Consider the following 16,329-nt stretch of genomic DNA (forward strand, 5'->3'; position numbering starts at 1 on the left):
CTCCTCATGCGGCCAACACCTCCATGCTGTGTCATTCAGCCACTATATTGACTCCTCATGCTGCCAACACCTCCACGCTGTGTCATTCAGCCACTATATGGTGTCCTCATGCTTCAGCCTCATCCAAGTTGTGTCATTCAGCCACTATATGGTCTCCTCATGCTGCCAACACCTCCGCACTGTGTCATTCAGCCACTATATGGTCTCCTCATGCTGCCAACACATGCATGCTGTGTCATTCAGCCACTATATGGTCTCCTCATGCTGCCAACAGCTCCACGCTATGTCATTAAGCCACTATATGGTCTCCTCATGCTGCCAACACCTCCGCGCCGTGTCATTCAGCCACTATATGGTCTCCTCATGCTGCCAACAGATGCATGCTGTGTCATTCAACCACTATATGGTCTCCTCATGCTGCCAACAGCTCTACGCTATGTCATTCAGCCACTATATGGTCTCCTCATGCTTCAGCCTCATCCAAGCTGTGTCATTTAGTCACTATATGGTCTCCTCATGCTGCCAACACATGCATGCTGTGTCATTCAGCCACTATATGGTGTTCTCATGCTTCAGCTTCATCCAAGCTGTCATTCAGCCACTATATGGTGTTCTCATGCTTTAGCCTCACCAAAGTTGTGTCATTCAGCCACTATATGGTCTCCTCATGCTGTCAACAGCTCCACGCTATGTCATTCAGCCACTATATGGTCTCCTCATGCTTCAGACTCATCCAAGCTGTGTCATTCAGCCACTATATGGTCTCCTCATGCTGCCAACACCTCCACGCTGTGTCATTCAGCCACTATATGGTCTCTCATGCTGCCAACACCTCCACGCTGTGTCATTCAGCCACTATATGTGTTCTCATGCTTCAGCCTCATCTAAGCTGTGTCATTCAGCCACTATATGGTCTCCTCATGGTGCCAACAACTTCAAGCTGTGTCATTCAGCCACTATATGGTCTCCTCATGCTGCCAACATCTCCACGCTGTGTCATTCAGCCACTGTATGGTCTCCTCATGCTGCCAACACCTCCACGCTGTGACATTCAGCCACGGTGTCCTCATGCTTCAGCCTCATCCAAGCTGTGTCTTTCAGCCACTATATGGTGTCCTCATGCTTCAGTATCATCCAAGCTGTGTCATTCAGCCACTATATGGTCTCCTCATGCTGCCAACACCTCCACGCTGTGTCACTCAGCCACTATATGGTCTCCTCATGCTGCCAACACCTGCTCGCTGTGTCATTCAGCCACTATATGGTGTTCTCATGCTTCAGCCTCAACCAAGCTGTGTCATTCAGCCACTATATGGTCTCCTCATGGTGCCAACACCTCCAAGCTGTGTCATTCAGCCACTATATGGTCTCCTCATGCTGACAACACCTCCACGCTGTGTCATTAAGCCACTATATGGTCTCCTCATGCTGCCAACACCTCTATGCTCTGTCATTCAGCCACTTTATGGTCTCCTCATGCTGCCAACACCTCCGCGCTGTGTCATTCAGCCACTATATTGTCTCCTCATGCTGCCAACACATGCATGCTGTGTCATTCAGCCACTATATGGTCTCCTCATGCTGCCAACAGCTCTAAGCTATGTCATTCAGCCACTATATGGTCTCCTCATGCTTCAGCCTCATCCAAGCTGTGTCATTCAGCCACTATATGGTCTCCTCATGCTGCCAACACATGCATGCTGTGTCATTCAGCCACTATATAGTGTTCTCATGCTTCAGCATCATCCAATCTGTGTCATTCAGCCACTATATGGTGTTCGCAAGCTTCAGCCTCATCCAAGCTGTGTCATTCAGCCACTATATGGTCTCCTCATGCTGCCAACACCTCCACGCTGTGTCATTCAGCCACTATATGGTCTCTTCATGCTGCCAACACCTCCATGCTGTGTCATTCAGCCACTATATGGTGTCCTCATGCTTCAGCCTCATCCAAGCTGTGTCATTCAGCCACTATATGGTCTCCTCATGCTGCCAAGACCTCCACGCTGTGTCATTCAGCCACTATATGGTGCCCTCATGGGTCAGCCTCATCCAAGCTGTGTCATTCAGCCACTATATGGTCTCCTCATACTGCCAACACCTCCACGCTGTGTCATTCAGCCACTATATGGTCTCCTCATGCGGCCAACACCTCCATGCTGTGTCATTCAGCCACTATATTGACTCCTCATGCTGCCAACACCTCCACGCTGTGTCATTCAGCCACTATATGGTGTCCTCATGCTTCAGCCTCATCCAAGTTGTGTCATTCAGCCACTATATGGTCTCCTCATGCTGCCAACACCTCCTCGCTGTGTCATTCAGCCACTATATGGTCTCCTCATGCTGCCAACAGCTCCACGCTATGTCATTCAGCCACTATATGGTCTCCTCATGCTGCCAACACCTCCGCGCCGTGTCATTCAGCCACTTTATGGTCTCCTCATGCTGCCAACAGATGCATGCTGTGTCATTCAGCCACTATATGGTCTCCTCATGCTGCCAACAGCTCTACGCTATGTCATTCAGCCACTATATGGTCTCCTCATGCTTCAGCCTCATCCAAGCTGTGTCATTCAGTCACTATATGGTCTCCTCATGCTGCCAACACATGCATGCTGTGTCATTCAGCCACTATATTGACTCCTCATGCTGCCAACACCTCCACGCTGTGTCATTCAGCCACTATATGGTGTCCTCATGCTTCAGCCTCATCCAAGTTGTGTCATTCAGCCACTATATGGTCTCCTCATGCTCCCAACACCTCAGCGCTGTGTTATTCAGCCACTATATGGTCTCCTCATGCTGCTAACACATGCATGCTGTGTCATTCAGCCACTATATGGTCTCCTCATGCTGCCAACAGCTCCACGCTATGTCATTCAGCCACTATATGGTCTCCTCATGCTGCCAACACCTCCGCGCTGTGTCATTCAGCCACTATATGGTCTCCTCATGCTGCCAACACATGCATGCTGTGTCATTCAGCCACTATTTGGTCTCCTCATGCTGCCAACAGCTCTAAGCTATGTCATTCAGCCACTATATGGTCTCCTCATGCTTCAGCCTCATCCAAGCTGTGTCATTCAGCCACTATATGGTCTCCTCATGCTGCCAACACATGCATGCTGTGTCATTCAGCCACTATATGGTGTTCTCATGCTTCAGCATCATCCAATCTGTGTCATTCAGCCACTATATGGTGTTCGCAAGCTTCAGCCTCATCCAAGCTGTGTCATTCAGCCACTATATGGTCTCCTCATGCTGCCAACACCTCCACGCTGTGTCATTCAGCCACTATATGGTCTCTTCATGCTGCCAACACCTCCATGCTGTGTCATTCAGCCACTATATGGTGTCCTCATGCTTCAGCCTCATCCAAGCTGTGTCATTCAGCCACTATATGGTCTCCTCATGCTGCCAACACCTCCACGCTGTGTCATTCAGCCACTATATGGTGCCCTCATGGGTCAGCCTCATCCAAGCTGTGTCATTCAGCCACTATATGGTCTCCTCATACTGCCAACACCTCCACGCTGTGTCATTCAGCCACTATATGGTCTCCTCATGCGGCCAACACCTCCATGCTGTGTCATTCAGCCACTATATTGACTCCTCATGCTGCCAACACCTCCACGCTGTGTCATTCAGCCACTATATGGTGTCCTCATGCTTCAGCCTCATCCAAGTTGTGTCATTCAGCCACTATATGGTCTCCTCATGCTGCCAACACCTCCGCGCTGTGTCATTCAGCCACTATATGGTCTCCTCATGCTGCCAACACATGCATGCTGTGTCATTCAGCCACTATATGGTCTCCTCATGCTGCCAACAGCTCCACGCTATGTCATTCAGCCACTATATGGTCTCCTCATGCTGCCAACACCTCCGCGTCGTGTCATTCAGCCACTATATGGTCTCCTCATGCTGCCAACAGATGCATGCTGTGTCATTCAGCCACTATATGGTCTCCTCATGCTGCCAACAGCTCTACGCTATGTCATTCAGCCACTATATGGTCTCCTCATGCTTCAGCCTCATCCAAGCTGTGTCATTCAGTCACTATATGGTCTCCTCATGCTGCCAACACATGCATGCTGTGTCATTCAGCCACTATATTGACTCCTCATGCTGCCAACACCTCCACGCTGTGTCATTCAGCCACTATATGGTGTCCTCATGCTTCAGCCTCATCCAAGTTGTGTCATTCAGCCACTATATGGTCTCCTCATGCTGCCAACACCTCCGCGCTGTGTCATTCAGCCACTATATGGTCTCCTCATGCTGCCAACACATGCATGCCGTGTCATTCAGCCACTATATGGTCTCTTCATGCTGCCAACAGCTCCACGCTGTGTCATTCAGCCACTATATGGTCTCCTCATGCTGCCAACACCTCCGCGCTGTGTCATTCAGCCACTATATGGTCTCCTCATGCTGCCAACACATGCATTCTGTGTCATTCAGCCACTATATGGTCTCCTCATGCTGCCAACAGCTCTAAGCTATGTCATTCAGCCACTATATGGTCTCCTCATGCTTCAGCCTCATCCAAGCTGTCATTCAGCCACTATATGGTCTCCTCATGCTGCCAACACATGCATGCTGTGTCATTCAGCCACTATATGGTGTTCTCATGCTTCAGCATCATCCAATCTGTGTCATTCAGCCACTATATGGTGTTCGCAAGCTTCAGCCTCATCCAAGCTGTGTCATTCAGCCACTATATGGTCTCCTCATGCTGCCAACACCTCCGCGCTGTGTCATTCAGCCACTATATGGTCTCCTCATGCTGCCAACACATGCATGCCGTGTCATTCAGCCACTATATGGTCTCTTCATGCTGCCAACAGCTCCACGCTGTGTCATTCAGCCACTATATGGTCTCCTCATGCTGCCAACACCTCCGCGCTGTGTCATTCAGCCACTATATGGTCTCCTCATGCTGCCAACACATGCATGCTGTGTCATTCAGCCACTATATGGTCTCCTCATGCTGCCAACAGCTCTAAGCTATGTCATTCAGCCACTATATGGTCTCCTCATGCTTCAGCCTCATCCAAGCTGTCATTCAGCCACTATATGGTCTCCTCATGCTGCCAACACATGCATGCTGTGTCATTCAGCCACTATATGGTGTTCTCATGCTTCAGCATCATCCAATCTGTGTCATTCAGCCACTATATGGTGTTCGCAAGCTTCAGCCTCATCCAAGCTGTGTCATTCAGCCACTATATGGTCTCTTCATGCTGCCAACACCTCCATGCTGTGTCATTCAGTCACTATATGGTGTCCTCATGCTTCAGCCTCATCCAAGCTGTGTCATTCAGCCACTATATGGTCTCCTCATGCTGCCAAGACCTCCACGCTGTGTCATTCAGCCACTATATGGTGCCCTCATGGGTCAGCCTCATCCAAGCTGTGTCATTCAGCCACTATATGGTCTCCTCATACTGCCAACACCTCCACGCTGTGTCATTCAGCCACTATATGGTCTCCTCATGCGGCCAACACCTCCATGCTGTGACATTCAGCCACTATATTGACTCCTCATGCTGCCAACACCTCCACGCTGTGTCATTCAGCCACTATATGGTGTCCTCATGCTTCAGCCTCATCCAAGTTGTGTCATTCAGCCACTATATGGTCTCCTCATGCTGCCAACACCTCCGCGCTGTGTCATTCAGCCACTATATGGTCTCCTCATGCTGCCAACACATGCATGCTGTGTCATTCAGCCACTATATGGTCTCCTCATGCTGCCAACAGCTCCACGCTATGTCATTCAGCCACTATATGGTCTCCTCATGCTGCCAACACCTCCGCGCCGTGTCATTCAGCCACTATATGGTCTCCTCATGCTGCCAACAGATGCATGCTGTGTCATTCAGCCACTATATGGTCTCCTCATGCTGCCAACAGCTCTACGCTATGTCATTCAGCCACTATATGGTCTCCTCATGCTTCAGCCTCATCCAAGCTGTGTCATTCAGCCACTATATGGTCTCCTCATGCTGCCAACACCTCCGCACCGTGTCATTCAGCCACTATATGGTCTCCTCATGCTGCCAACACCTCCACGCTGTGTCATTCAGCCACTATATGGTCTCTTCATGCTGCCAACACCTCCATGCTGTGTCATTCAGCCACTATATGGTGTCCTCATGCTTCAGCCTCATCCAAGCTGTGTCATTCAGCCACTATATGGTCTCCTCATGCTGCCAAGACCTCCACGCTGTGTCATTCAGCCACTATATGGTGCCCTCATGGGTCAGCCTCATCCAAGCTGTGTCATTCAGCCACTATATGGTCTCCTCATACTGCCAACACCTCCACGCTGTGTCATTCAGCCACTATATGGTCTCCTCATGCGGCCAACACCTCCATGCTGTGTCATTCAGCCACTATATTGACTCCTCATGCTGCCAACACCTCCACGCTGTGTCATTCAGCCACTATATGGTGTCCTCATGCTTCAGCCTCATCCAAGTTGTGTCATTCAGCCACTATGTGGTCTCCTCATGCTGCCAACACCTCCGCGCTGTGTCATTCAGCCACTATATGGTCTCCTCATGCTGCCAACACATGCATGCTGTGTCATTCAGCCACTATATGGTCTCCTCATGCTGCCAACAGCGCCACGCTATGTCATTCAGCCACTATATGGTCTCCTCATGCTGACAACACCTCCACGCCGTGTCATTCAGCCACTATATTGTCTCTTCATGCTGCCAACAGATGCATGCTGTGTCATTCAGCCACTATATGGTCTCCTCATGCTGCCAACAGCTCTACGCTATGTCATTCAGCCACTATATGGTCTCCTCATGCTTCAGCCTCATCCAAGCTGTGTCATTCAGTCACTATATGGTCTCCTCATGCTGCCAACACATGCATGCTGTGTCATTCAGCCACTATATTGACTCCTCATGCTGCCAACACCTCCACGCTGTGTCATTCAGCCACTATATGGTGTCCTCATGCTTCAGCCTCATCCAAGTTGTGTCATTCAGCCACTATATGGTCTCCTCATGCTGCCAACACCTCCGCGCTGTGTCATTCAGCCACTATATGGTCTCCTCATGCTGCCAACACATGCATGCTGTGTCATTCAGCCACTATATGGTCTCCTCATGCTGCCAACAGCTCCACGCTATGTCATTCAGCCACTATATGGTCTCCTCATGCTGCCAACACCTCCGCGCTGTGTCATTCAGCCACTATATGGTCTCCTCATGCTGCCAACACATGCATGCTGTGTCATTCAGCCACTATATGGTCTCCTCATGCTTCAGCCTCATCCAAGCTGTGTCATTCAGCCACTATATGGTCTCCTCATGCTGCCAACACATGCATGCTGTGTCATTCAGCCACTATATGGTGTTCTCATGCTTCAGCATCATCCAATCTGTGTCATTCAGCCACTATATGGTGTTCGCAAGCTTCAGCCTCATCCAAGCTGTGTCATTCAGCCACTATATGGTCTCTTCATGCTGCCAACGCCTCCATGCTGTGTCATTCAGCCACTATATGGTGTCCTCATGCTTCAGCCTCATCCAAGCTGTGTCATTCAGCCACTATATGGTCTCCTCATGCTGCCAAGACCTCCACGCTGTGTCATTCAGCCACTATATGGTGCCCTCATGGGTCAGCCTCATCCAAGCTGTGTCATTCAGCCACTATATGGTCTCCTCATACTGCCAACACCTCCACGCTGTGTCATTCAGCCACTATATGGTCTCCTCATGCGGCCAACACCTCCATGCTGTGTCATTCAGCCACTATATTGACTCCTCATGCTGCCAACACCTCCACGCTGTGTCATTCAGCCACTATATGGTGTCCTCATGCTTCAGCCTCATCCAAGTTGTGTCATTCAGCCACTATATGGTCTCCTCATGCTGCCAACACCTCCGCGCTGTGTCATTCAGCCACTATATGGTCTCCTCATGCTGCCAACACATGAATGCTGTGTCATTCAGCCACTATATGGTCTCCTCATGCTGCCAACAGCTCCACGCTATGTCATTCAGCCACTATATGGTCTCCGCATGCTGCCAACACCTCCGCGCCGTGTCATTCAGCCACTATATGGTCTCCTCATGCTGCCAACAGATGCATGCTGTGTCATTCAGCCACTATATGGTCTCCTCATGCTGCCAACAGCTCTACGCTATGTCATTCAGCCACTATATGGTCTCCTCATGCTTCAGCCTCATCCAAGCTGTGTCATTCAGTCACTATATGGTCTCCTCATGCTGCCAACACAAGCATGCTGTTTCATTCAGCCACTATATGGTGTTCTCATGCTTCAGCTTCATCCAAGCTGTCATTCAGCCACTATATGGTGTTCTCATGCTTTAGCCTCACCAAAGTTGTGTCATTCAGCCACTATATGGTCTCCTCATGCTGCCAACACCTCAACGCTGTGTCATTCAGCCACTATATGGTCTCTTCATGCTGCCAACACCTCCATGCTGTGTCATTCAGCCACTATATGGTGTCCTCATGCTTCAGCCTCATCCATGCTGTGTCATTCAGCCACTATATGGTCTCCTCATGCTGCCAAGACCTCCACGCTGTGTCATTCAGCCACTATATGGTGCCCTCATGGGTCAGCCTCATCCAAGCTGTATCATTCAGCCACTATATGGTCTCCTCATACTGCCAACACCTCCACGCTGTGTCATTCAGCCACTATATGGTCTCCTCATGCGGCCAACACCTCCATGCTGTGTCATTCAGCCACTATATTGACTCCTCATGCTGCCAACACCTCCACGCTGTGTCATTCAGCCACTATATGGTGTCCTCATGCTTCAGCCTCATCCAAGTTGTGTCATTCAGCCACTATATGGTCTCCTCATGCTGCCAACACCTCCGCACTGTGTCATTCAGCCACTATATGGTCTCCTCATGCTGCCAACACATGCATGCTGTGTCATTCAGCCACTATATGGTCTCCTCATGCTGCCAACAGCTCCACGCTATGTCATTCAGCCACTATATGGTCTCCTCATGCTGCCAACACCTCCGCGCCGTGTCATTCAGCCACTATATGGTCTCCTCATGCTGCCAACAGATGCATGCTGTGTCATTCAACCACTATATGGTCTCCTCATGCTGCCAACAGCTCTACGCTATGTCATTCAGCCACTATATGGTCTCCTCATGCTTCAGCCTCATCCAAGCTGTGTCATTTAGTCACTATATGGTCTCCTCATGCTGCCAACACATGCATGCTGTGTCATTCAGCCACTATATGGTGTTCTCATGCTTCAGCTTCATCCAAGCTGTCATTCAGCCACTATATGGTGTTCTCATGCTTTAGCCTCACCAAAGTTGTGTCATTCAGCCACTATATGGTTTCCTCATGCTGTCAACAGCTCCACGCTATGTCATTCAGCCACTATATGGTCTCCTCATGCTTCAGCCTCATCCAAGCTGTGTCATTCAGCCACTATATGGTCTCCTCATGCTGCCAACACCTCCACGCTGTGTCATTCAGCCACTATATGGTCTCTCATGCTGCCAACACCTCCACGCTGTGTCATTCAGCCACTATATGTGTTCTCATGCTTCAGCCTCATCTAAGCTGTGTCATTCAGCCACTATATGGTCTCCTCATGGTGCCAACAACTTCAAGCTGTGTCATTCAGCCACTATATGGTCTCCTCATGCTGCCAACATCTCCACGCTGTGTCATTCAGCCACTGTATGGTCTCCTCATGCTGCCAACACCTCCACGCTGTGACATTCAGCCACGGTGTCCTCATGCTTCAGCCTCATCCAAGCTGTGTCTTTCAGCCACTATATGGTGTCCTCATGCTTCAGTATCATCCAAGCTGTGTCATTCAGCCACTATATGGTCTCCTCATGCTGCCAACACCTCCACGCTGTGTCACTCAGCCACTATATGGTCTCCTCATGCTGCCAACACCTGCTCGCTGTGTCATTCAGCCACTATATGGTGTTCTCATGCTTCAGCCTCAACCAAGCTGTGTCATTCAGCCACTATATGGTCTCCTCATGGTGCCAACACCTCCAAGCTGTGTCATTCAGCCACTATATGGTCTCCTCATGCTGACAACACCTCCACGCTGTGTCATTAAGCCACTATATGGTCTCCTCATGCTGCCAACACCTCTATGCTCTGTCATTCAGCCACTTTATGGTCTCCTCATGCTGCCAACACCTCCGCGCTGTGTCATTCAGCCACTATATTGTCTCCTCATGCTGCCAACACATGCATGCTGTGTCATTCAGCCACTATATGGTCTCCTCATGCTGCCAACAGCTCTAAGCTATGTCATTCAGCCACTATATGGTCTCCTCATGCTTCAGCCTCATCCAAGCTGTGTCATTCAGCCACTATATGGTCTCCTCATGCTGCCAACACATGCATGCTGTGTCATTCAGCCACTATATAGTGTTCTCATGCTTCAGCATCATCCAATCTGTGTCATTCAGCCACTATATGGTGTTCGCAAGCTTCAGCCTCATCCAAGCTGTGTCATTCAGCCACTATATGGTCTCCTCATGCTGCCAACACCTCCACGCTGTGTCATTCAGCCACTATATGGTCTCTTCATGCTGCCAACACCTCCATGCTGTGTCATTCAGCCACTATATGGTGTCCTCATGCTTCAGCCTCATCCAAGCTGTGTCATTCAGCCACTATATGGTCTCCTCATGCTGCCAAGACCTCCACGCTGTGTCATTCAGCCACTATATGGTGCCCTCATGGGTCAGCCTCATCCAAGCTGTGTCATTCAGCCACTATATGGTCTCCTCATACTGCCAACACCTCCACGCTGTGTCATTCAGCCACTATATGGTCTCCTCATGCGGCCAACACCTCCATGCTGTGTCATTCAGCCACTATATTGACTCCTCATGCTGCCAACACCTCCACGCTGTGTCATTCAGCCACTATATGGTGTCCTCATGCTTCAGCCTCATCCAAGTTGTGTCATTCAGCCACTATATGGTCTCCTCATGCTGCCAACACCTCCTCGCTGTGTCATTCAGCCACTATATGGTCTCCTCATGCTGCCAACAGCTCCACGCTATGTCATTCAGCCACTATATGGTCTCCTCATGCTGCCAACACCTCCGCGCCGTGTCATTCAGCCACTTTATGGTCTCCTCATGCTGCCAACAGATGCATGCTGTGTCATTCAGCCACTATATGGTCTCCTCATGCTGCCAACAGCTCTACGCTATGTCATTCAGCCACTATATGGTCTCCTCATGCTTCAGCCTCATCCAAGCTGTGTCATTCAGTCACTATATGGTCTCCTCATGCTGCCAACACATGCATGCTGTGTCATTCAGCCACTATATTGACTCCTCATGCTGCCAACACCTCCACGCTGTGTCATTCAGCCACTATATGGTGTCCTCATGCTTCAGCCTCATCCAAGTTGTGTCATTCAGCCACTATATGGTCTCCTCATGCTCCCAACACCTCAGCGCTGTGTCATTCAGCCACTATATGGTCTCCTCATGCTGCTAACACATGCATGCTGTGTCATTCAGCCACTATATGGTCTCCTCATGCTGCCAACAGCTCCACGCTATGTCATTCAGCCACTATATGGTCTCCTCATGCTGCCAACACCTCCGCGCTGTGTCATTCAGCCACTATATGGTCTCCTCATGCTGCCAACACATGCATGCTGTGTCATTCAGCCACTATTTGGTCTCCTCATGCTGCCAACAGCTCTAAGCTATGTCATTCAGCCACTATATGGTCTCCTCATGCTTCAGCCTCATCCAAGCTGTCATTCAGCCACTATATGGTCTCCTCATGCTGCCAACACATGCATGCTGTGTCATTCAGCCACTATATGGTGTTCTCATGCTTCAGCATCATCCAATCTGTGTCATTCAGCCACTATATGGTGTTCGCAAGCTTCAGCCTCATCCAAGCTGTGTCATTCAGCCACTATATGGTCTCCTCATGCTGCCAACACCTCCACGCTGTGTCATTCAGCCACTATATGGTCTCTTCATGCTGCCAACACCTCCATGCTGTGTCATTCAGCCACTATATGGTGTCCTCATGCTTCAGCCTCATCCAAGCTGTGTCATTCAGCCACTATATGGTCTCCTCATGCTGCCAACACCTCCACGCTGTGTCATTCAGCCACTATATGGTGCCCTCATGGGTCAGCCTCATCCAAGCTGTGTCATTCAGCCACTATATGGTCTCCTCATACTGCCAACACCTCCACGCTGTGTCATTCAGCCACTATATGGTCTCCTCATGCGGCCAACACCTCCATGCTGTGTCATTCAGCCACTATATTGACTCCTCATGCTGCCAACACCTCCACGCTGTGTCATTCAGCCACTATATGGTGTCCTCATGCTTCAGCCTCATCCAAGTTGTGTCATTCAGCCACTATATGGTCTCCTCATGCTGCCAACACCTCCGCGCTGTGTCATTCAGCCACTATATGGTCTCCTCATGCTGCCAACACATGCATGCTGTGTCATTCAGCCACTATATGGTCTCCTCATGCTGCCAACAGCTCCACGCTATGTCATTCAGCCACTATATGGTCTCCTCATGCTGCCAACACCTCCGCGTCGTGTCATTCAGCCACTATATGGTCTCCTCATGCTGCCAACAGATGCATGCTGTGTCATTCAGCCACTATATGGTCTCCTCATGCTGCCAACAGCTCTACGCTATGTCATTCAGCCACTATATGGTCTCCTCATGCTTCAGCCTCATCCAAGCTGTGTCATTCAGTCACTATATGGTCTCCTCATGCTGCCAACACATGCATGCTGTGTCATTCAGCCACTATATTGACTCCTCATGCTGCCAACACCTCCACGCTGTGTCATTCAGCCACTATATGGTGTCCTCATGCTTCAGCCTCATCCAAGTTGTATCATTCAGCCACTATATGGTCTCCTCATGCTGCCAACACCTCCGCGCTGTGTCATTCAGCCACTATATGGTCTCCTCATGCTGCCAACACATGCATGCCGTGTCATTCAGCCACTATATGGTCTCTTCATGCTGCCAACAGCTCCACGCTGTGTCATTCAGCCACTATATGGTCTCCTCATGCTGCCAACACCTCCGCGCTGTGTCATTCAGCCACTATATGGTCTCCTCATGCTGCCAACACATGCATGCTGTGTCATTCAGCCACTATATGGTCTCCTCATGCTGCCAACAGCTCTAAGCTATGTCATTCAGCCACTATATGGTCTCCTCATGCTTCAGCCTCATCCAAGCTGTCATTCAGCCACTATATGGTCTCCTCATGCTGCCAACACATGCATGCTGTGTCATTCAGCCACTATATGGTGTTCTCATGCTTCAGCATCATCCAATCTGTGTCATTCAGCCACTATATGGTGTTCGCAAGCTTCAGCCTCATCCAAGCTGTGTCATTCAGCCACTATATGGTCTCTTCATGCTGCCAACACCTCCATGCTGTGTCATTCAGTCACTATATGGTGTCCTCATGCTTCAGCCTCATCCAAGCTGTGTCATTCAGCCACTATATGGTCTCCTCATGCTGCCAAGACCTCCACGCTGTGTCATTCAGCCACTATATGGTGCCCTCATGGGTCAGCCTCATCCAAGCTGTGTCATTCAGCCACTATATGGTCTCCTCATACTGCCAACACCTCCACGCTGTGTCATTCAGCCACTATATGGTCTCCTCATGCGGCCAACACCTCCATGCTGTGTCATTCAGCCACTATATTGACTCCTCATGCTGCCAACACCTCCACGCTGTGTCATTCAGCCACTATATGGTGTCCTCATGCTTCAGCCTCATCCAAGTTGTGTCATTCAGCCACTATATGGTCTCCTCATGCTGCCAACACCTCCGCGCTGTGTCATTCAGCCACTATATGGTCTCCTCATGCTGCCAACACATGCATGCTGTGTCATTCAGCCACTATATGGTCTCCTCATGCTGCCAACAGCTCCACGCTATGTCATTCAGCCACTATATGGTCTCCTCATGCTGCCAACACCTCCGCGCCGTGTCATTCAGCCACTATATGGTCTCCTCATGCTGCCAACAGATGCATGCTGTGTCATTCAGCCACTATATGGTCTCCTCATGCTGCCAACAGCTCTACGCTATGTCATTCAGCCACTATATGGTCTCCTCATGCTTCAGCCTCATCCAAGCTGTGTCATTCAGCCACTATATGGTCTCCTCATGCTGCCAACACCTCCGCACCGTGTCATTCAGCCACTATATGGTCTCCTCATGCTGCCAACACCTCCACGCTGTGTCATTCAGCCACTATATGGTCTCTTCATGCTGCCAACACCTCCATGCTGTGTCATTCAGCCACTATATGGTGTCCTCATGCTTCAGCCTCATCCAAGCTGTGTCATTCAGCCACTATATGGTCTCCTCATGCTGCCAAGACCTCCACGCTGTGTCATTCAGCCACTATATGGTGCCCTCATGGGTCAGCCTCATCCAAGCTGTGTCATTCAGCCACTATATGGTCTCCTCATACTGCCAACACCTCCACGCTGTGTCATTCAGCCACTATATGGTCTCCTCATGCGGCCAACACCTCCATGCTGTGTCATTCAGCCACTATATTGACTCCTCATGCTGCCAACACCTCCACGCTGTGTCATTCAGCCACTATATGGTGTCCTCATGCTTCAGCCTCATCCAAGTTGTGTCATTCAGCCACTATGTGGTCTCCTCATGCTGCCAACACCTCCGCGCTGTGTCATTCAGCCACTATATGGTCTCCTCATGCTGCCAACACATGCATGCTGTGTCATTCAGCCACTATATGGTCTCCTCATGCTGCCAACAGCGCCACGCTATGTCATTCAGCCACTATATGGTCTCCTCATGCTGACAACACCTCCACGCCGTGTCATTCAGCCACTATATGGTCTCCTCATGCTGCCAACAGATGCATGCTGTGTCATTCAGCCACTATATGGTCTCCTCATGCTGCCAACAGCTCTACGCTATGTCATTCAGCCACTATATGGTCTCCTCATGCTTCAGCCTCATCCAAGCTGTGTCATTCAGTCACTATATGGTCTCCTCATGCTGCCAACACATGCATGCTGTGTCATTCAGCCACTATATTGACTCCTCATGCTGCCAACACCTCCACGCTGTGTCATTCAGCCACTATATGGTGTCCTCATGCTTCAGCCTCATCCAAGTTGTGTCATTCAGCCACTATATGGTCTCCTCATGCTGCCAACACCTCCGCGCTGTTACGCCGAGCGCTCCGGGTCCCCGCTCCTCCCCGGAGCGCTCGCTTCACTCCCTCCGCTGCAGCGCTCCGGTCACGTCCTCTGACCCGGGGCGCTGCGATCCTGCTGCCAGCCGGGATGCGATTCGCGATGCGGGTAGCGCCCGCTCGCGATGCGCACCCCGGCTCCCCTACCTGACCCGCTCCCCGTCTGTTCTGTCCCGGCGCGCGCGGCCCCGCTCCCTAGGGCGCGCGCGCGCCGGGTCTCTGCGATTTAAAGGGCCACTGCGCCGCTGATTGGCGCAGTGGTTCCAATTAGGGTTTTCACCTGTGCACTTCCCTATATTACCTCACTTCCCTTGCACTCCCTTGCCGGATCTTGTTGCCTTAGTGCCAGTGAAAGCGTTCCTTGTGTGTTCCTTGCCAGTGTTTCCAGACCTTCTGCCGTTGCCCCTGACTACGATCCTTGCTGCCTGCCCCGACCTTCTGCTACGTCCGACCTTGCTTCTGCCTACTCCCTTGTACCGCGCCTATCTTCAGCAGCCAGAGAGGTGAGCCGTTGCTAGTGGATACGACCTGGTCACTACCGCCGCAGCAAGACCATCCCGCTTTGCGGCGGGCTCTGGTGAAAACCAGTAGTGGCTTAGAACCGGTCCACTAGCACGGTCCACGCCAATCCCTCTCTGGCACAGAGGGTCCACTACCTGCCAGCCGGCATCGTGACAGTAGATCCGGCCATGGATCCCGCTGAAGTTCCTCTGCCAGTTGTCGCTGACCTCACCACGGTGGTCGCCCAGCAGTCACAACAGATTGCGCAACAAGGCCAACAGCTGTCTCAACTGACCGTTATGCTACAACAGTTGCTACCACAGCTTCAGCAGTCATCTCCTCCGCCAGCTCCTGCACCTCCTCCGCAGCGAGTGGCCGCTCCTGGGATACGCTTATCCTTGCCGGATAAATTTGATGGGGACTCTAAGTTTTGCCGTGGCTTCCTTTCCCAATGTTCCTTGCATCTGGAGATGATGTCGGACCTGTTTCCCACTGAAAGGTCTAAGGTGGCTTTCGTAGTCAGTCTTCTGTCCGGAAAAGCCCTGTCATGGG

Source organism: Hyla sarda, chromosome 8, assembly GCF_029499605.1.
Source record: "Hyla sarda isolate aHylSar1 chromosome 8, aHylSar1.hap1, whole genome shotgun sequence".
In the NCBI taxonomy this organism is placed as follows: Eukaryota; Metazoa; Chordata; class Amphibia; order Anura; family Hylidae; genus Hyla; species Hyla sarda.